This window comes from Mirounga leonina, unplaced genomic scaffold, assembly GCF_011800145.1.
Source record: "Mirounga leonina isolate KUSES-001 unplaced genomic scaffold, KU_Mleo_1.0 Mir_53, whole genome shotgun sequence".
In the NCBI taxonomy this organism is placed as follows: Eukaryota; Metazoa; Chordata; class Mammalia; order Carnivora; family Phocidae; genus Mirounga; species Mirounga leonina.
In genome coordinates, this window is record NW_023270807.1 from 7480468 (window position 1) to 7501565 (window position 21098).

At 52.0% G+C, this 21098-nt stretch overlaps 1 protein-coding gene across 1 annotated transcript in view; it reads right to left on the minus strand.

Annotated features, from left to right (window-relative positions):
* Nucleotides 1-21098, minus strand: part of LRFN2 (leucine rich repeat and fibronectin type III domain containing 2) — a 169364-nt gene that overhangs the window by 85541 nt on the left and 62725 nt on the right. The window lies entirely within an intron of this gene.

The window sequence follows — 21098 nt, forward strand, 5'->3', positions numbered from 1 at the left end:
AGGTCTTCCAAATCCTTTTAAAACCACTTTACTAGATGACTTCAGAAATTCCAAGAATTAAAAGATTGTCACCAATTGATGACCTCAGCCCTTGGTATGTGCACTCTCTCCCCCTCTCTCCCCCACCACTATTCTGGCCATTATTCTCAACATCTTTAGTGTCCCTGCAGATGATCTGTTCCAACCGTGGCCCCCTCAGTTCATTGACCACCCCCCTTGCACCGAAGATCTTTTCCTTTCCTTAACCTTCCCCGCACATGGCCACACCCTAGACCTTGTCATCACCAATAACTACCTGTCCTCTCAATAACTACCTGTCCTCTAAGCAGCCGGTGGGACCTATCTAAACCGCAATCAGATCAGGTCAGCATATTGTTTTCTTTCTTTTTTTTTTTTAACTCATGATTCTTTTTATTAAAAAAATAACAATTTTATTGAGATATAATTTATATACAATAAAATTCAGCCTTTTAAATTGTACAGTTCAGTGGTTTTTAATATAGTCACGGAGTTGTGCAACTAAGTCAGGCTTGTCATGGTATCTGTGTTCTTACGTAATTTATCTCACTTGTCAATGCTTCAGTTCTTGTTTTTGTTTTTTTGTGGGCCTGGTTAGTACTTGGATGGGAGCATACTGTTTTCAAACCCTTCCGAGGCTCCTGCGGCACTGAGGATCAAAGCCTGCAGGCTCTGAGTGATTCAGCCCCTGGCCACCCCCCAGCCTCATCTTCCCCCAGCTCTGCCCTCAGTCGGGAAGCTCCGGACACCCTGGCCGGAGCTCCTTCCAGCCCTGGGGTCTTCTCACTCATCATTCCTTCTGCCCGGACCCTTCTTCCCCCCTGCCCCTTCTTCACATGCCACCCTCATCATTCAGATCTCACTTTATGGGTCATCTCCCCGGAGAGGCACCCCCGCCCCATCTGCCACCACTTTCCATAATCTCTTTTATCTTCTCCATAGGTACTGAAAAGTGTCTTACTGATGCATTTGTGTGTCATTCTCTGCCTCCTCCTGCAAGAGTATAAGATCTTTGAGGGCAGCGTTCTGACTCTAATCCCAGCACCTAAAAAGCGCCTGGCACACAGTAGGTGCTTATTAAGTAGGACTAATTGTCCCAGTCCGCCAGTTCCTTGCTGACGGACCTTGAAAAGCCAGTTAATCCCTCTGTGCCCTCCCGATCTATAACGTAAGGGCTCTAATACATATGTGCCTCCAGGGCTGGTACAAGGTTATTGGATGTGATTAGAGCTTTGCAATGTGCAAATCAGCATGCAAAGGCACTGCTGGCCCTACCCGACTGCAGAAAAGGAGAGGAGTTTCTAGCACCCCAAAGGGACTCTTCTGGTCCCATTTCCACCTGCCTGTCCAACTCAGAAGTTTCTATTTCCTTTCCTTTACACCCTTGCCTCTGTTCCCTGTCCCAATCTCAGAGAACCCCTCTGCATTCCTCCGGGTGTTCCTAACCCTGACCCTGACCAGCAGACCCCTCCCCGGCTCTCACCCTCGAGCACCCCAGCACCCCTCTCTTCCAGGGTCTCCTCCAAGCCTGAGAGGCCCAGCCCATTGTCCTGTCAATCTCTGCTTGTCCCAAGGACGCTTCTTATCTTTTCTGCCCTACCCTTAGTCTAGCTGCCCCCCCAACCTTGCCCCCACCCGGGCACCTGCCTCCAAACCTGTCCTGTGGCTTTGTTTTCCAGTGGAAGCCAGCTAAGCACTCTTTTCTCATTTTCTGGGAGGCTCCCCTTATCACGTTAGTATCTAATAAGTCCCTGTGCCACATAGAACGCATGGTGATATCATGTCTCCGGGAGACAGGAAAGCATGCACTTACAACAGAACAAGGATTAGGTGAAGAGAAGATGTTGAGTGCCAGACAATGCCTCAGTTTCCATAGCTGCATGGAGGAGGCTCTGCAGTGCAGATGCCCTAGATTTTCCATAACACCTCCCGCCACCCCGCCTTCCTGTCTTCCCCAGGATTGATGCATGGCCTTTGCAGAGAGGGCCCTGGGCTCCCCAGGAAGCGAGGATGATCAAAAAACCCAGATCAGGACAACAACAGTGGGCACACAGGGGATTCTTGGAAGGCTAGAGAAATGTCACCTCCCCAGTCTCGGACCACAACAGCCATTTATCATCCTTACTGTTGGGGAGCAGGCCTGAGACAGAGCTGACCTTGAGGAAGGAGAGAATCACTTACGGGGGTGGTTGCTGGGGTGCGGAGGAACCAGGGCCATGGGGGGCGGGGTAGAGACTGAGGGAGCAAGGTAAGGGGGATGAGATCCAGACCATCCGGAGGGGATGCAGACTGGATGACGGTGTGCCTACAGCCCTGTATCCACACTGAATGCTCCATCCCCGGCAGAGAAGCCTGGAGAGACCAAACGGGAGGGAAAATGGCATTGCACGTGGAAACGGGAGATGGGAGGCAGCCGAAGGTTCTTCCAGAGCTACAAGTGAGTAATGAGGGTGTGTGCCAAAAAGTCCAGTCTCTGCCCTCGGGCCCTTCGTCATAATTGAATCTAAGCTGCATTCGTGGTTGAAGGGTCTACAATTAAGACCCAAATCCAAACACGCCAGGGCCATGGGCAGAGAGGCCAGAGCCTGCAGGAGAGACTCCTGACATATTTATGAAGATATTTCCAGATAGTTCTCTGTTGTTTCTGCTTCTAGTCACTGACCCTGTTGCTGTTTACACACATGTCTTTCCCCATTTCCTAACAAACAAGCATGTACGCTTGCTCCCAAATGCAGATACACCCAACCCCGATATTCCCAGGCACCATGCTATCCAAAGGCACTGGTTCTCACACATGATCTCTCACACACAGCGGAAGCTCATGCTCACACCCAGGCCGGCTCTGAGAGCCTCTCCCCACCCCCCGCCGCCACGGGCATGCAGCCGCACCCCAGCACTGCACTCGGCACCTGGCGTACACCAGTGGAGGGAGCCGACCAAGATCTCTGCCCTCGGGAGATGGCATTCTGGTGCTGCGTCCACAGAAATGCACAGACAGGGGCGCCTGGGTGGCTCAGTTGGTTAAGCAACTGCCTTTGGCTCAGGTCATGATCCTGGAGTCCCGGGATCGAGTCCCGCATCGGGCTCCCTGCTCGGCGGGGAGTCTGCTTCTCCCTCTGACCCTCCTCCCTCTTATGCTCTCTATCTCATTCTCTCTCTCCAAGAAATAAATAAAATCTTAAAAAAAAAAAAAAAAAGAAATGCACAGACAAGGCCCCTCCGACGCCCGCACACAGACTCATTCACACACGTGCACATGCTCAAAGAAACTCTGAACAAACATTTATTGAGCACCTGCTTCATTTCGGGAAGCACGCTTGGTGCTGAAGGTATACAAGTAAGCGAGACCACCATGGGTCCTGCCTGCCCTTAGGATGACCCATAAAGGCACATTCACAAACAGGCCAAGCAACTTCACACCACATATTCACATGCGCGCACACACACAGAGCTCTTGATGCTTTTAAAAACAAATCCCAAGTCAAAGCATTTTTATGATCCCCTAGGAAGCAGCTCACTTGGGAATGAGGAGTGGGGCCCCCCCAAGTTCGAAGTCAGATTTGTGAATTGTCCATTCCTTTCCCTGACTGTGTGTTCGTCTCCTTTCAATACCACATCATCTCTACTCCTCGCTACCATGTCCTTGCAATAATTAAAGTGCCAAGGGCTGCCTGCGGCCTTGCACTCGCCCCATGCTGCCTAAGACGCCTCCCAGCCTCCTGTGGTCAGGACAGGAGCCAAGCGTGCACCCAGCGGCCAGGGATTTCTGCTGAGACATTACATTACAACAGAGCCTGCTCCTTCCAGACATTTTTTTTTTTTTTGCTTTTGCTTTTAAAGAATCTGAAATAACCTGGCTGTAAAAATGTGCTTTGGGAGGAAAGCTGACTCCCAGGGTCAGAGCCCAGGAGAAGATTTCTGCTACACAGTTTCGGGGAAAATAGCCAGCGCTCAGCAATTTTTATTTTCCAAGGGATAGAGAGAAAATACAATTGGAGTGGATTTAGGGGCTTTGTGGGGCTCCTCTCCAGGTTGCCTGTGGTTTCTCTTTTTTCCTCCTGCTGGAGAGAGTGACAGCAGAGAGTGGACAGAGGGGGAAATCGGAATGCAGGGCTGGGAGCCCATCCCTGTGTGAGCCCAGTGACCTGCTGACCCCATGGCGGGGTGGGGGTGGGGGGCCCAGGGAGGTCCCAGGTTTGGATACCAGCTCTGCCTTCTACTAGCTGTGGGAGCAACAGTCTTTAAAAGCTCTCTGTGCCTCAGTTTCTTCATCTGTAAAATGGGGGAAAACAGCACATCCCTCAGGCTGTTGTAAGGATTAAGTATGTCTATATATTCTATATTAGACTAGTGTACAGATTCCCCTCAGAGGGGGTCCTGGCAAATCCTCAGAGCATGTTGGCTCTTGTCAGCCTCCCATCCTTATCTGTATCCCTTATCGCCAGACAGGTGGCTACCAGCTCCCCGCTTATGAGGTGAAGGGAGGGTGAGTGCTCCTCACCCTACCGGTCTCCCCCCTCTGCACCCCAGGGTACTAGCGAATGCGGCTGACTCTTCCGCTTGCCCCTCCAGCTCCTCATGCCGCTCGTGCTCCAGGAGGCTGGCCTCTGCAGACTGCGCCCCCCAGGCCCCCTTGCTCTCCCACTCCCAGTGGGGTTTGGCCATCGGGATGTACCAGCAGAAGGTCAGAAGGCAGGAGGAGAGAGAAGTCGGATACTCCCTCTGGGTTTGGTGCCTCCCTTCTGCTTCCTCACCTGATCACTTCAGGCCAGAGCAAGGTAGCTCACGGCTCCCCAGCATTGCCTGTCTTTGGGGGCTTCAGCATCCTTGCTGATTCTGTCAACTGTGCCCACACCTTTGCAAACGGCCCCTCCCTTAAATATTCTGGAGGGGATTGAAAGCGGCAGGGGCCAAGGAAGTAATCACGGCTGTACATAAAGGTTTTCATGCAAAGATGGTCACCACAGTGTTATTTATAATGACAAAAAGTGAAAGAAACCTACAGGTCCAACCAACAGGCATCGGGTGAGTCATCCAGATGGGGCACTGGGCTGCAGCTATTAAGAACGATGACAGGCGCGCCTGGGTGGCTCAGTTGGTTAAGCGTCTGCCTTCGGCTCAGGTCATGATCCCAGGGTCCTGGGATCGAGTCCCCCATCGGGCTCCCTGCACAGCAGGGAGTCTGCTTCTCCCTCTCCCTCTGCTCCTCCCCCCCGCTTGTGCGCTCACTCTCTCTCTCAAATAAATATATCTAAAAAAAAAAAAAAAAAAAAGAACAATGACAAGTGCAAGAATATGCACCAACACTGGAGAATATTCACTACACACCTCCAAGAAAAATAGCAGGCCTCAGACTATGGACAACCTAAAACCATCAAAAATAATACATACAGGTTTAGAAAGAGAATGTACAGGAAAGATATACCCCAAAATGTCAACTGTGCTATCCTTGAACATGTGAACTATGGATAGTAGTTATCTTATCCCTTTGTACATATGTGTGTTGCTTCTTTTTTCTGCAGTCTCAGCTCTAAGCAAAAATTACTCTTTTGATTAGAAGTTTTGGTAGTACAGGTACAACTATTAAAAATGATTTTTTTAAAAGTTAATGTCATAGAAAAACAAACACCATAAAAGGTTGAGTGAAAAAAGCAAAATCCCTCTCTCTCCATATATAATGTTAAACATATATATATATACACACACACATAAATGTCTAACATAGCCTAAATATGATTTACTATTATATCTAAAATCTCATTTAAAAAGACTGAAAGGAAGCACAAAATGTTAACAGAGGTTATCTGGGATGATGGGACGCTGGACAATTATTTACATTTAACAGCATTTTCTAAATTTTTTATAACATTGATTTTCAAATGATCAAATTACATTTTTTAATTAGGAGTCTAGGACACTTTAGGCCAAACCATTCCAGGGTGTGGACTCAGCCCTAAGCCAATGTGCCTCCTTCTGCCCCAATACTCTGGCTTGGGGGTCCCCTCCACTGGGACCATGGAAAGATGAGGCCAGGTATCCAAGGGGTTTGGAGCTAGAGAAATAGGGAGGCCCCGAATAGTCTGAACCTTCTGCCTCATTTATGCACGTTTTACCCTTAGTCCTTCACCCAGCACATCTGACTATACGCCTTGTCCTTTGCTGAGCCCTGTGGAGATCCAGAGTGGGTGTGACCTGCTCAGGACACAGGACGTACCCCCTGCAAAGGGAAACGGCCTTACAGTGTTAAGCAACAATACAGTTAAAATAACAACACTTCCATCTGCCTAGGGCCTTATGGGCTCAGAACACCCTCACCCACATGACTTCAGTTAATCCCCACAGCAACCTCTAGGTGAGCATCATCAGCCCCATCTTCCTGCAGAGGAAGCTGCAGCCCAGAGAGTTCCAGGGGTCTCGGTGAGATCCCTAACATGAGCAAGTAGTCTCCCGGTGGGTCTAATCACCACTTTCCACCAGCCTACAATAGGAGACACCCCAGAGCATCAGCATGGAGAGCCACGGGGTGTGGGTCATGCCCGAGGGTTCAGAGGGGACTAGAGGGAGGGGAGGAATTTCAGAGGCCAACTGGAAGCCCACTGGACTGTCGGGACGAGGCAGAGAAGAAGGGCTACAGTTACAAGCCCTTGGAAAATAATGGACCCATGTCCACAGGAAGAAGCAGACACTTGTCCTTCCTGTCCCTCTCTCTGGAGGCTCTGGACTTCTGTCCTTCCTAGAAGGGAGCAGGGAGGGACCTGGGAGGTGAGGCACAAAAGGGAGACATTCACTCACATTTGTCAAGTGCACCCTCGTGTTCCCCAGAACCCAGAACAGTGGCTAGAACATGACAGTCCTCGGGAAGTACAGGCGGACTGAGGGAGGGACTGAATGCGGGGTGCCTGGTACCAGGATGGGGCAGGAACACCAGACGTGGTACTAGATCCTGTGGAACTGAGAGGCCAGCAAAGATGACAGAAATCGTCAACATACACACTAACGGGCAAGGCTTACAGACTGAGGAAGTGCCCTGAAGACAGGTCCACAATTCTATCAGAGAAAAGAACAAAAGAGCCAAGACTGGGGGCGGGGGGGTGGGGCACACAAGCAGTGAGAGAATGTTCCACACAGAGAAAGCATGGTGTTCATGTCATCTAAGACCACACAGGGAGGGAGCATTGTGAGCTCCAGGGACTGAGAGGCCACGGACCGTGTGGCTGGAGCCCAGACAGCAAGAGGGCAAAGAGGACAGGCCATAAAGCTGGAGGGTGGACATTGCCAGCCATGCAGGCCTTAAGGGCCATGTCACGGTTTGAGGAAATGATGTCAAAAGCAACAGAAAAACAAGGGTGTTGTTTTCGGTGGGGTGAGGGTGGGTGTGGGTGATAGGATTCAAGTTGTGATGTGGGACATGGATTGACCAGTCCGGGGATCCAGCGGAGGAGCAGGACAGAAGTGCCCCCTTGCTCTCCCACCCCCAGTGGGGTTTGGCCATCGGGATGTACCAGCACAGAGTCTGAAACTAGGGTCTCAAACCTTACCCAAGACTGAAGCTCCTGTCCCTATAAACTGCCCTCCCTACCTGGGTGGGAGAGCCCCTCACTTCCTGCTAAAGCGATTTCCTATTGAACTGTTTCCAGGATATGTGATGTGATGGGGGCCTGGGTTGGGGGAGGCGCGGGGTGCAGAAAATGCACCAAGATCTTTAGAAAGGACAGTCCCAGATCCCTCTGGTGGCTGCAGTAAAGCGGCCAGCAGGCTCCCTCTGCGAGGGGGCAGGTGTGGCGGGTCTCCTCCTCTGCCTCCTTCAGGTCCGTGTCTGTGATTGCTTATAAGCCAGCAGCAGGGCCTCGGGGGCTCTGTGGGGGCAAGGGGCGGGAGGGGGGCAAGGGAGGGAGGATCTCGGTGAGATCCCTAACATGAGCAAGTAGTCTCTCGGTGGGTCTAATCACCACTTTCCACAAGGAATTTCACTGTGCGTGCTCGTTTGCTTTTTAATCATCCTCTAAATATGCATTTCCACGTTATACCCTAATGGCACCCAGAGAATCATTAGGATCTGTTGGGACCGCAATCCATGGCTTCGGAAGTCTCTAAGTTTATAATTTCGCTCTGTGATGCAGGTTTCTAGAAGTCCACAAATAACCATTTGCATGATAAAGTCACAACTCCAAAGTCAATTATAGCTATGGCTGGAGAGAATTTATTTCCTTTTTGAAAATGAAAATGTGAAATCAGGAAGTTGCCACACAAAAGCCTCCCCTTGCCTGGGTGGGAAGAGGGAAGGGAAGCTCGCACCTCCGGGGGCCCTGATTGACAGAGCGCTATTTGGGGACCACTGGACAAGTCTGTGCTGGTGGCCTTCAGGGCGCTCAGTGGAGGTGGCTTTGGGACTTCACCCCGCATAGGGATGACCTATCTCTTCCCAACTCCCATCTTAATTTCATGCCTCCTAACCGGGATTGGGGGTTGCAGCTGTGAGTCTCCAGGATAGGCCTCGTCAGCATGGCCATCTCTGCCAGCTGGTCAGGAGGGCCCCAAGATGCATAGATGCTCAGGAGGGTCTGGGGCCAAGTGACCACTGGAGCAAAGGGCCCCAAGCTGTTTCCTGTCTCAAAATCCAGGATCCTGAAGGCTGGGCCTGAAAGGCCCCAATGAGGGCCCAAATCTTTCCAGGGGCCTGGGCACTGCTTGCAACTGTATCCATTTCTACAAAACCAGGGCCAAAGGACAATTTAAGGTCCAGCACCCTCACTGAGCAGATGCAGGGTGAAGGCAAGATGCCTGTTTCAAGGCCATTCCAGTAATGGACGGCAGAATGGGTGTGGACACCCAGCCTCCTCTCTGAGAGGATGTCTTCCACTCAATCTGGTGGTCCAGCATCGTTTTATCCAGACATGTGCCCACTAGAATAAAAATCATCCAGGGGTGTTTTTGTTCTCTGATCATGCAGAGATGTGCACAGGAACTTGAACTGAAGGCAGAGTTCTGACCAGAATGAATCTGCTAGCTCTCTGAAGCATGAATGGAACTATTAAAAAAAAAAAAAATACCCCCAGAAACAGTGTGTGCATTAGAGCCAAACCTGCATCCTGCATATTCTAAAATTACGTAGCTAGGGCAGGAGTACAGCCCAGAACTATTCTCCAAGCTTAACGGGTATTTCGTTCAGTTGGTGTTTGGGATTTCGAGTAAGACTGTGTCTTGTCTCTGGGCAGGTGCCAGCATGCTGGAGGCTCACCATGCACGTTCCTAGATGCCTTGCAAATTGGGGAGCTTGCCCCCAGCTGTTGAGCCACGCTGTCCCAGCCCATCTGCCAAGATGTCACTGTCCCCAAAGCTGGGGTCAGCCATGCCTCCCTCTGAGAAGGATCCCGGGATGGGGTGGAGAGAATTCTTTGATCAGGAGGATCAGAGCTCCAGCCCCCATACTCCCAGCAACCAGTCTGGAGAATTCGGGCGTCTCGCTTCCACTCTCTGAGACTGAGCTTTGTCACAGATGCCAGATGGGACTATCTGTCCCTAATTTGCCTGGAAGGGATGTAAAGCTGAAAGGAAAAGACCAGGGAATGTTAAAGGGGAACCTGTTCGCAAATTATAAAGCGAACGGACCAAGGACCCTATTAATTTAGAAAGCATCACACTGATAAGCCATGTGAGGATGCCTAACTAGCACTGATTTTATGGGGGCTTCCGTGTGGAGGAGACCCGAGGTCTGGGTTTGGAGTCACTGGCCGGGGTTCGATGCCTACACAGCTCCACTCAGCGTCTCGGCTGGACCGAAAGAGTCTGCACTCATCCTGCACACGGTAGGCTCTTCATAAACGCTCACTGATGTGTTTCCTATTCCCGGAGCCAGACTAATATTGCCCTGGTCGAGTTTATGATGTAAAGAGGGATTTCTTCCCCTTGTCCTCTATACCCTAACAAAACACAGATGGGATTTCAATGACTACTGTTTATTGAGTGCTCAGCCTGTGTCAGAAACACACTAAATCCCAAACACACAGTATCTCATTTAATCCTGAGGGCTTGCTGAGACAGGCTCCAGCTTCAGGAACTGAGGCTCAGAAGGGTAAACCCCATGGCTGACTGAGGGCGGGGTCCTCGGAGAGTCCATGCTCTAGGCCTCAATGTCAAACGGCCTCTCCTAAGGCTGAGCAGTTTCTTGAGATGCTCTGAACCTTGGTTTTTTTCATCTGAAAACTGGGCAGAGTGATGTTTCCTCCCTTACTGTTTTTTTTTTTTTAAGATTCTATTTATTCATTTGAGGGAGAGAGAGAACAAGCAGGGGGAGGGGCAGAGGCAGAGGGAGAAGCAGGCGAGGGAGAGGGAGAAGCAGGCTCCCCACTGAGCAAGAAGCCTGATGCAGGACTCAATCCCAGGACCCCCAAGATCATGACCTGAGCCGAAGGCAGACACTTAACCAACGGAGCCCCCCAGGCGCCCCTCCCTTGCTGCTTTGACAGGAAATGAGGACATAAAGGAGAAAATGCCCAGCCCCGTGCCTGGCACATTGCAAATGCCAAGAGACGCTGGTGACATCTTGTTTTGTTTTGAGTTGTCTTTCTGTCATGCCTTTAGTGGATCCTGAATGAGCTACTCACAAAATGCTCAGGCCCTTGGCCCTGAAAAGTTTCAGACTCTATCTGCATCTGATTAAACCTCAAGCCACAACTCCAAGTCAGGCGTTCTGATTCTGATGCCCTGAGGACAGGGAGGTGAATACCAGCTAACAAACACGCATGCCTTTTAGGAGCCAGACACCTGACAGCTATCGTAACAGTCGAGGTTGGAGCCTCTCTTTCCCCTGGAAAGGTCGGGGCACGGAGCAGGCCATTTAGCTTGCACTCCAGCGCAGGGGTGAGAGCAGAGGCTCGGGAGCTGGGGGGGCGGGTGGCACCCATACCTGGCTCTGGTCCTCAGCTGTCCCCTTGGGCTCATCACCTCCTCTCTGGGCCCCCACTCCCTCCTAGGCTTAGATCTGAAAATTCATGCAGTGCTGGCACCCATCCCAATTCTATAATTTTTTTTTAAGATTTTATTTATTTATTTGGCAGACAGAGACAGCGAGAGAGAGAGCACAAGCAGGGGGAGTGGGAGAGGGAGAAGCAGGCTCCCCCCTGAGCAGGGAGCCCGATGCGGGGCTCCATCCCAGGATCTCGGGATTGTGACCTGAGCCGAAGGCAGACGCCTAACGACTGAGCCACCCAGGCACCCCCCAATTCTCTAACTTTCAACAGCAATTGTTTCTCCCGCCCGAGGACATGCCACAGGGACGGGGGCAGAGCCACCTCCAGCCTCCTGCCTGGCCATCCCATCCTGCCTACTTGAGGGCCCCCTCTGCCTGTCCCCACCCCACAGCCCCCCTCCTGCCAATTGTGCCATCAGCCATGCCAGAGGTATAGGGGCTTCCCCATGGGCCCGATCTGCTATGGGGGAGGGCCATCCAGCTGAGAAGACCTGGCTATTTTTCCTATGCCCAGAGAGGTTCTGTCTCCCCCCGACCAAGCCTCCTGCAGCACAGCTCCAGAGCCCGTTGAGATTCAAATCCCTGTCTCTACCACAAACCTGTGGGCCAGCTTAAGCAAGCTGCTTTACTCCTCTGTGCCTCAGGCTCCTCTCCAGAAAGACAGGGGTTCATAAGGGCACCTACTTTACAGGGTTTGCATTAGGAATCAATGACTTCAGACACGTAAGGCACTTAAAACCCCGCTTATCATGAACTTAGTGCTCCATAAACGCTCAAAGATGCTGCTCTAACCACTAGTAATACTCATGGTGGGAGCACTGTGTTCTGGACCCCAAAGCCTGGACTCTGTATTCATCATACCATCTCAGCACTGGCCTGGGAGCCAGCACGTGGGAGCTCCCAGCTGGCTCCCCTAGTGACCACAGCGTGATCTCGGATATGCCGTGTCTCCTCTCTGGACCTCAGTGCCCACATCTGTGCAATAAACAGGGTGGACAAGATGATCTCCCGGGCTCCTTCCATGCCGGGACTCTGACATCCCTTTCTTCTCAGGACCACGACAACTGGTGTGGCATATTCTCCCTCTACCTTCAGGGTCGGTGCCAGAGGTGTGTAGGGAAGGGGGTTATTCATTCAGTCACTCACCTGCTCACTCATTTCGTCAACGAACCTTCTGGAGTGAGCCCACCTTGCCTCTCTCTTCATGAATGACCCAGCCAGGGATGATACCCCCACAGAACCTCCTTCCTGAACTCTGATAGAACCTCCCACTTATTTTCCCAGAATAATCCTGTTCTCTTAATACACATGAGTTTCTGTACCTATTTTCCCGGGCAGGATTGCTCATCGGAAAGAGCACGGGCTTTGCATCCAGCAGCTTGAGGTGATGCTCAGCAGCTCTGGGACGCCCATTTGTGGGTTATGAACTCAACACAGTGGGTCATGTCTGGCATTAAAACATAATGAAAGAGCAGAGTGGAATAAAAGAACACAGAAAATAAAAGCGTCCTCCTCAGGGTAAGGGGTGAGTGCTCACGTGTGTGTCTATGGTGTGAACGGCATGCATCACTGTGGAACGTGGTCAAAGAAGCTTGAGCCACACACTTAGAGCACCTAATTTGACTTCCTGGACCCAAGTTTCATGTAGCATGAAGGGATTCTGTGAGGATACGAGGAGAATAGCATCAAGCCAGGCAAAGCTGGAGATCCCAGGTGGTGCCTCCCCTGGTTGTCTGGAGCCCAGTCTCTCTCCTGATCATTGAGCCTCAGTCCGTGAAAAGCTGAGCCACCCCTCCACCCCCACCCAAACCCTCTGCCCTCCATTGGTCAACAAGCCAGTTGGTGAATAAGAACGTGCATATTAATTCCATGAACATTAATTGAGCACCTACATCATGCCAGTCTTCGGCTCGGGCTCATTGCTGGGGCACAGGGATGAGGAAGACGACCAGGCTGCTGCCCCAGGGAGCTTACATTCCAGCATGCGAAACCAACAATAAACCAGCAGATACACGCCCAGAACGACAGGCTGGATAACATGCTGAAGGCAAGGAAAGCGGGGTCGGGGCAGATAGGGATGCTCTTTCAGACTGGGCGGCCACTTTAACGGTCTTTTCCTAGCAAGCCTGGTGGCTGGCAGAGTACAGAGAGTAAGCATGTGACAACGACAGGGCTCTCGGTTCCCAGGAGCAGCGGGAAGGTGAGACTTGCACAGCAGAAGTAGAGGAAGGCTGTACAAACGGAAAAGGTCAATGCGGGAGGAGGTGAGCGAACTACAGATCAGAAAGGGCAAGCCGGAGTGTGGCCAGGCATCCCTTCTGGCAAGAGGGAAGGGTAGAGCGCCATGGGGGTCAGACGGCCGTCGGGTGGAGGGGGAGGGGCGGGACCGGAGGGAAGAAGGCCAAAGGGAGCCTGGTGCAGGGGACGCAGAGAGCAGTCACCGTGCTCACTAGTGGGGACCACGAGGGGAGACTCTGAGACATGAGGGGCAGACGGAGTTTACTCTTGTGCCAACAGTTAGGAGCCAGCTGCGGTGCACCAGCGACCGTGCTAAGACTTTGTCATGTTAGCTGATGTGATCCTTGCAACCCTTGAAGCCGACACTCCAACATTTCATCAAATCTCAGACTCTTTAGATTAGAAGATAGATTGTTTTGATATCCTCAAGAAAGACATGTCGCTGCTAATTAAACTTTGACATGTCATAGACTGTAGGAGGCGGTTGGGTTTCAGAGACGTTAAAGAGCTTAGAATGGATGGGACCCAAATCCTTGTTATCAGGGAGTTGGGGCAGCAGGAGGGTTTGTAACTCGCCCCAAGTCACACAGCTGGGAGTCGGTGGGGGGATTCGCACCCAGGCCGTGTGCCGCTGGGGAGAGTGTTGTGTCCCGCACCAGCCTGTCTGTGAGGTGCCAGGGCAGAGACAGGTGCAGCGGGTTTCTGAGAGGAGGCGTGGCAGGTGTTTCAGGGAGCACATGGGACAAACTGGAGAGGGAGAAGCCACTGGGAGGGTGACTGTGAGCCAGGCGTGGGGTGGTGATGTGGCAGCCAGTCCAGGCCAAGGACAAGGGGGACAAGGGAGAAGAAAGGATTTACGATACCATGATCCAAGGTTTTAACACAATGGTCCTTTGCAGCAATAGGCAGGGTCTTTTTCTTCTTCTTTTTTTTTTTTTTAGAGAGGGAGAGAGGGGTGGGAGCAGAGGGGGAGAGAGAGAGAATCTTAAGGAGGCTCCCTGCCCAGTGCAGAGCCCAACTCGGAGCTCGATCTCATGACCCTGAGATCATGACCTGAGCTGAAATCAAGAGTCAGACGCTTAACCGACTGAGCCACCCAGGCGCCCCTAGGCAGGGTCTTCTTAAAGGAGAAATGCCAGGGGTGTAGGTTTCAATAATTTTAATTGTCATTGACAAGAAGGGAGGACAGGTGGAGACAAAGAGGAAGAATGACAGGAAAGGAGGAGGAGAGGGGGACAAAGAAGGAAGCTATGCAAAGAGGTGGGCAAAGTGGGTGGGTCAGCAGCCACAAGAGGCATTTGGGAACTCCTAAGTCAATAGAGCTCCCAAGGGACGAGGACTCTGGCTGAAGTCAGACTTGCGGATCTTAGGACCCAGATCATTAAGGCAGAGGATTCCCGGCCAGATTCCCTGTGCTCCCTGTGCGTGCTGACCAGAGTCTCCAAGCCCCCTCCGGGAGACCTTTCTTCTGCTTTGTGTCATTTGCCCAGGGGGTACTTAACTTCCCGCTGCCCCCACTTCCTGCGGATCACACGGCCCAAGTTCCGTTAATCCTAAGATTTTATATAACATCTCTGAAATTGAAATGTCATGTCAAAGTTGAATCAGCAGCAATGTTTCTTTCTTAAAATAATAGTCCATCTTTTAATTAAAGGAGGCTTAAATGCACCGAAATACTGTAGTATCCCCTTCAGCATCTCAGACACACCCTGGGAGCAGAGACCATCTGTCTGCGCCCCAGGCCAGGGCCCCCTGACTCTGGGTTTGTCGGACTCCTGCCTGAGAGCACTCTGGGCCCCATTCAGCTCTGTTGGATTCTCCCCCTCCATGGATACAGATTCAGCCACACTGAAAATGAACACAGCAGAACCCGGATTCCTCCTGAGACCCCACCACGGCCCCACAGCTCTCTGGACCCACTTTCTGAGCCACCTTAGGACAAGACAGACCCACCGGGAGGAGGCCAGGGCTCTGCTCTTAGCGCCGAGAGAAAATGGGGAGAGAAAATCCTCGTCACTTTTCTGCATAGGAAGAAATCAACTCCAGCCAACATCCCCATGTGGTTGGACATCTGTCAGCTGGGAGATGAGAGAGAAATCAAAAGAGAGGACTCTGGGCTGGATGGGGTCGGGGTCTGCAAGATGCAGCTCCCTGTCCCCCACCTTAGCCGGGAGGAGACCTGGCTTCTCTGTTTATAAACATGGTGACTGGTGCTTGTAAAAGGCCATTTGTTTAGCGTGTCCTTAGTGGCAGGGACTTGTTAACTGCTGGGACACAGAGGTGGGGCCCGGAGCAGGTGCCCTGGAGAAGCCAGTGTGCCTGGGAGGCAGGATACTGCAGCGAGTACTTACTTGCAGGCCCAGGTGTCCGATAACAATGTGCATTTAAGATATTGAGGGAGAACAGCTGAGGAAGTGCTTACCATAGCCTCTCATTTAACAAGTATTTTTAGCACCTATTGTGTGCTGGGCCCTGCAAACAGAGAACAGCATGGACAATGACCCCTGCCCCATTCCAGAGGCAGGAGACAGATCACAACCGATAAACGAAACAAATAGGGTAATGACATAATCCATGCAAAGCTGCTAAGTGTCAAGGGAGAAATAAAGCAGGAAAGGGAAGAGGGAGCTCTGGGGATTTTAAGAGTGGTCAGGAAGGGTCATTAGATGGCAGCAAGATCAAGGAAAATTTCCCCCAGAGTGATGTCTGAGCTGAGGTTTTGAAACATGAACAGGAGCTCGCCAAGCAGAAGGGGTTAGAGGGAGAACCTTCCCAAGAGCGAGCAGGTGTGCAAAAGTCATTAGGTCTAGAAGCTCAGGGCTCCCAGGGGAGCCGCCAGGAGAAGGGGGCCTGGCGAGGTTATGGGGGGCTGGCACACCTGGCTTAAGGAGTCAGAGCATTGTCCGACAGGCCTGGGGAATCTTGAGGATCAGAAGCTGAGAAGAGATGAACTTCTGCTTTCTGCGTTTAATAGGATCCGAGGCGAACTGGATATGACAAAGCTCTGGAAAAGTGCCAAATGGCATTCCCATAGAACGTTCCACAGGGCATTCATACAAGTCCTAAGAACTGTACGTGAAGGGAAGGGTTCCATGATCCAAACAAACAGTTTTGGCAAAAACAAACAATACACACACATACACACACGCATGCATGCGCGCATCTATATGCACGCATACCTGCAGACTCCTATTTCTCGTTTGGAAAATCACAATGCTGATTTGCATGGTAAGGGACTTGAGAAGTCCTGCAGTAAATACACTTCCCGCTTTGCCAGTTCCAGCTTTTTTCAGCCTAACCTGACCACAGGACTCTTTCATTTCTCTCTCTCCCCACACCCTCATAAAACCCATGAACTTCCTGCAGAAGCAGCAGATTGAGGGAAGTGCTGCCAATCAGTCCCCATTTCCCAAGCCCCCATATGCAGCCCCGCCCCCATCCTGTCCCTGGCTCAAGGGCCCATCTCTAGAACTCCCCGGCAGCAGCCCGCTCTGCCTAGCCACCTGGCAGCCGCGGCATGCAGCAGGTGAACACAGCAGTCCCGGTCACTCTCCGCGCGGATGGCATGATCCGAAGCAGCAGATAATCGGAAAGCCATTTATTTGGGGCATGCTTAAGTGAGCTTATTTTTACTTCAGCCTTACCTTCCTAATTTGGCCTCACTCACCACATGCCAAAAAGAGCTTGCTTTTTCGAAACATGCTGAGTGAAGACGGGGAAGCGGACCCAGGGAGATGCCTGGGGAAGCCGGCTGGGGAATTTCGTATGCACTGTGGCTAGTATCTCCTTCCTCAACTGCATGTTGGAAAGCCCTCCAGATTGGAAACTGTGCACTGATCTGGTCCCTGAAATCAGGAGTCCCAGAAGAAAAATGAGCAGAACGTGTGATTCGGTGAGATCCCATGCAAAAAGCGTGAGCTTGAGGATCACACTTGCTGAGGTGCGAAGCCTCGTGTGGCAGGTGTTGGTGCTGCTCTGCCCATAACCCTTGGCATGTCCATGATGTGCCTGACTCCCGGCCACCAGCACCTGCGACTTTCCAGCTGATGGTTTCTCTGTACCAAAGCCCCAGGGTCCCCAGGAATTAGCACTCTCTGGCACAAGAGGTCTTCATCAATGCCCGCCAAAGTAGGGTATAAATACCCTGGCCCACTCACCCCTCAGGTGGCACAATTTGGAGACTTGTCTCTACACTAAATCCCAGGGGCCCCCCGTGGGATTAAGCTCCAGTTGCCACCAAGGGTAAGTGACTTGAAAACCCAGCCTTTACTGGCTATATTCCCTGCCCTGCCTTACCTCCTTTCCTCCCTCACCACCCATTAGGGTGCCCTGAGCCAACCTCCCAAATAAACGGCTTCCACTCAAATCCTTGTCTCCAGGTCTGCTTCTGCAGGGACCCAAACTAAGAAACCCAGCGGGAGCACCTCCTGGCGGGGTGAGCTGGGAACGACTTAGCAAGGTCTGAGGCTCTGTCTCCCAGGCATGAGAGAAGGTGCATGAGCCTGCTCCGTCCGGTTCTTCTACGGGTTATGGAGGGTTATGGAGGTCCCCACAGTGCAGAGTTAATCTCTGGTCAGTGTCTGCACCAAACTCAGGTATTCCAAGTCAGGCCTGGAAGGGTCACCTAGCTGACTTCACAGCGACCCAAATAGCCACAAAGAAACAGGACCCAAGATGATGGCTAAGAGAAAGAATGCACATTTCAGCCCCAGGAGGCAGCCATGGAAGCTCTGTGTGCACACGTGCGTGCACACACACACACACACACAGCTGTGGGAGGCCCAGAAGGGGGTCACCTGATTTAATTGGTAGGAACCATAGGAATCATGCCACCTCGTTTCCTTATTAGGGCAATAACCCACCAAAGGGTTTCTCCCCCTACCATGTGCTGGGGGGCTTGCTGACCTCTCTCACCTAGAGTTGTCACTCACACACCCTACACACTGGCCCTGGCCTGTTGCCACTCAAGTCTCTAGGTTCCTGCAAGATTATGGGGTGGCCAAGAGAGGCACCGTCTCCACGGAGTGGCCAGGGATGAGCCTCGTGTGCCGGGTCATCTGGGGAAGACCCCTCCAGCTCTCTGGAGCTCCTCATCTAAGAAAAGGCCAGGGAGAGGACCCTGGGGCTGGGCATACTGTCTTCTGTGATGGGGTCTTCACTTCTGCCCCAACTGCTGTCATCGTGTGGAGGCTTTGTACCAGCCCACTTCGGGGTGCTTGGGATACACTGGGGTATAAACCAGAAAAGAGTCCCTGCTCTCACAATGCTTCCATTCTAGACCTAGAAATCAGCACTTGCCGGAAAGGACAGCGCTGCCTGTGACAAAAGGACTCATCACCTAGGTATTCCTATGAGAGAACCAGCCCGCTCCTCTCATTCCCAGCTGTGATACTGCCCATTCCCTCCCCACTGCCAGATTACAGGTGCCCCAAATCCTCATCTAAATCCATTCCATTGAGTTGACACCTGGTCTCCAAAAGACCTCGGGTCAAGTAAAAGATGTGTTATCAGGGAGTGAGAGCCATGTCGGCGCTGCCCTGTGATGCAGAAGGGAATGGAGATGTGGTTCAAGGGGAGGATCCAGATCTACAAGACGGAGAAAGCTCAGGCTGGGCTCCTAAAATGCACATCTCCCCACGAATCCAATCTCAGGTGCTTAAGACAAAAATCGTGCTGCTTCATTTGTGGGTCACTCTGGGCAGGGCATCGGGCCCGGCTCTCAGACCCAGACCCCAGACAAGGGAAGAGGAGCTTTTTGAACTCCCTTCCACCTGCGGAGGCAACTGTGCGTGTGGATTTCTCTGCTCATCTCCAGGCACCTTCATCCCAACCAGAACCTCCTGCCCAGGATGCCTCCCTACCAGCTGAGCAGGTGCACTCGCAGGAAGCAGATTCATTTCAATATCAGTTTGTGCAAAGCCTAAGTAGGGGGTCAACTCGCCAGCTCCCCTCACACACACACACCGGCCAGCAGCATGCACGTGATGGCATGGCGTACATGCGGCAGTCGGGAAGAACAGGTTATGGGATTAGCTGCACTTTGGGATTATCTCTGCTCCTTTAGTGCAGACAATTGGGGGATGACAACAGAAACTGAATCACTCAATCAAGGTCCACAAGCGCTGTGAGGGAGCAAGGGCGATCGGGCCAGTCTTCCTCCTGCCTCCCAGCCCCTTTTTGCTAACTGTTCATCTCCCAGCAGTCCCCTTTCCAAGGAAAGGCCAGCAGTAAAGTACAAAGAGCCCTGCTCGGGCATCACGCAACTCGGTTTCTAGTACCAGTCCCATCCCTAATTTGCTGTGTGAACTTGATTCAGTGACTCACCCTGTCTGGGCCTCAGTTTCTTCATCTGTCAAATGACAGGATTGGACCAGATGGTGGAGGAACAGTGGTAAACACTGGCTGAGTGTGCACTATGAACTTAGCCTGGTGCTAGGATTCTATTTTTTCCCCTGCTCTCTCTTCAGTGCCTGGCACAGAGTTGGTGGCCAATAAATTTTTCATTCAGTGAATTCTTCCAACACCCCTATGAAGCAAGTGTTGTTATAATTCCACTTTCCAGAGGGAGACGCTGACACACAGCAAGTAAGTTGAATCTGAATCTGGGCGGGCTGATTCTCCATCGGCATCCTCACTCACCCTCCCTGGATGATCTACTGAGCACGCATGTCCCACAGGAGCAGCGTCCTGGTCCAGCACACTCCTGAGCACAGTGCAGGGCGAACACTCAGTAAATGCTCAAGGAAAGGCAGGGGGCCTCCTTCTCTAATGCCTTTCCCTGATGGCTCCACAAGACACCCTCCACCAGCCTGTACAGATAAGGCAATTCAGGATACACCCATCCACCCATTTAGTCTCTCCCTCCCCCAGGACTGGCACTGAGCGCCTACTGTATTCTAGGCTCTGGGGACCTGATGATGAACAGGGCTGCCCTGGATGGTCTACTGTATGACAGCACAATGTGGTGAGCGTTACCCAACAAGAGCTGTGCCTGAGCTGGGGCCAGGGAGAGGGTGGGACCAGGTGAAGAGGGCTGAGGGTATTGCGGGCAGAGGGAATGGAAGTGGAGAGCGTGGGAGGAGTAGAGTGCGGCACCTTCGGGGTGGCTGCCCTAAGCAGTACCAGGGGAACAGCGGCGGGATGCAGGTGGAGATGTGGACGAGGCCTGACCCCAGGGAACCAATCAAGGTGCCAATCAGGGGGTTGCTGCCGCCTCTGCAGAGCAGGGGAGGGGGCAGGGGGCTTGCTACGTGGGCCAGACTCAGCATTCTACATAGATTATTCAGTACTTAGAACAGTGCCCAACACATAGTAGGTGCTCAATACATATGCACCGAGTGAATGAATGAATTACTCTAATGCTCATAATACTCTTGAAAAATAAGGAAACGGCCACTCTGAGAGGTGATGTGACTCTCTATACAGATAAGCAGGTAGATGAGGATTCAAGCACTGGTGTGGGCCCAAATCTGCCCACCCAGTCCCTGTATTCATGTTCTTTGCTATAAAACTTTCAAGTGCCTCCCATAAAGGGGCAAGTCTATTGCCCCATCCGTGGCTTTGGATCTGGCCGTAAGACTTGCTTTGGCCAACAGAATAAGGTAGAATGATATTGCATCAGCCCCAAGGCTGGGCGTTAAGAGGCCTTACAGTTCCTCCCGCCTTCTTACGACTCTGCCACTGTCAGAAGGGGTGTGTGCCTGGGCTAGCCCCCGGGTCCCAGGCACAGAAAGAGAGACAGGGAGCGGAGATACCCCAGCCGAGCCTCTCTATCCAACCCAGCTCCACATCGCTGCTCTCTGCCACTGGCTATATTTGTTACTTGGCAATAGCCGACAAATACAACAGGTCTGTTTGTATTGCAGGTAGGAAA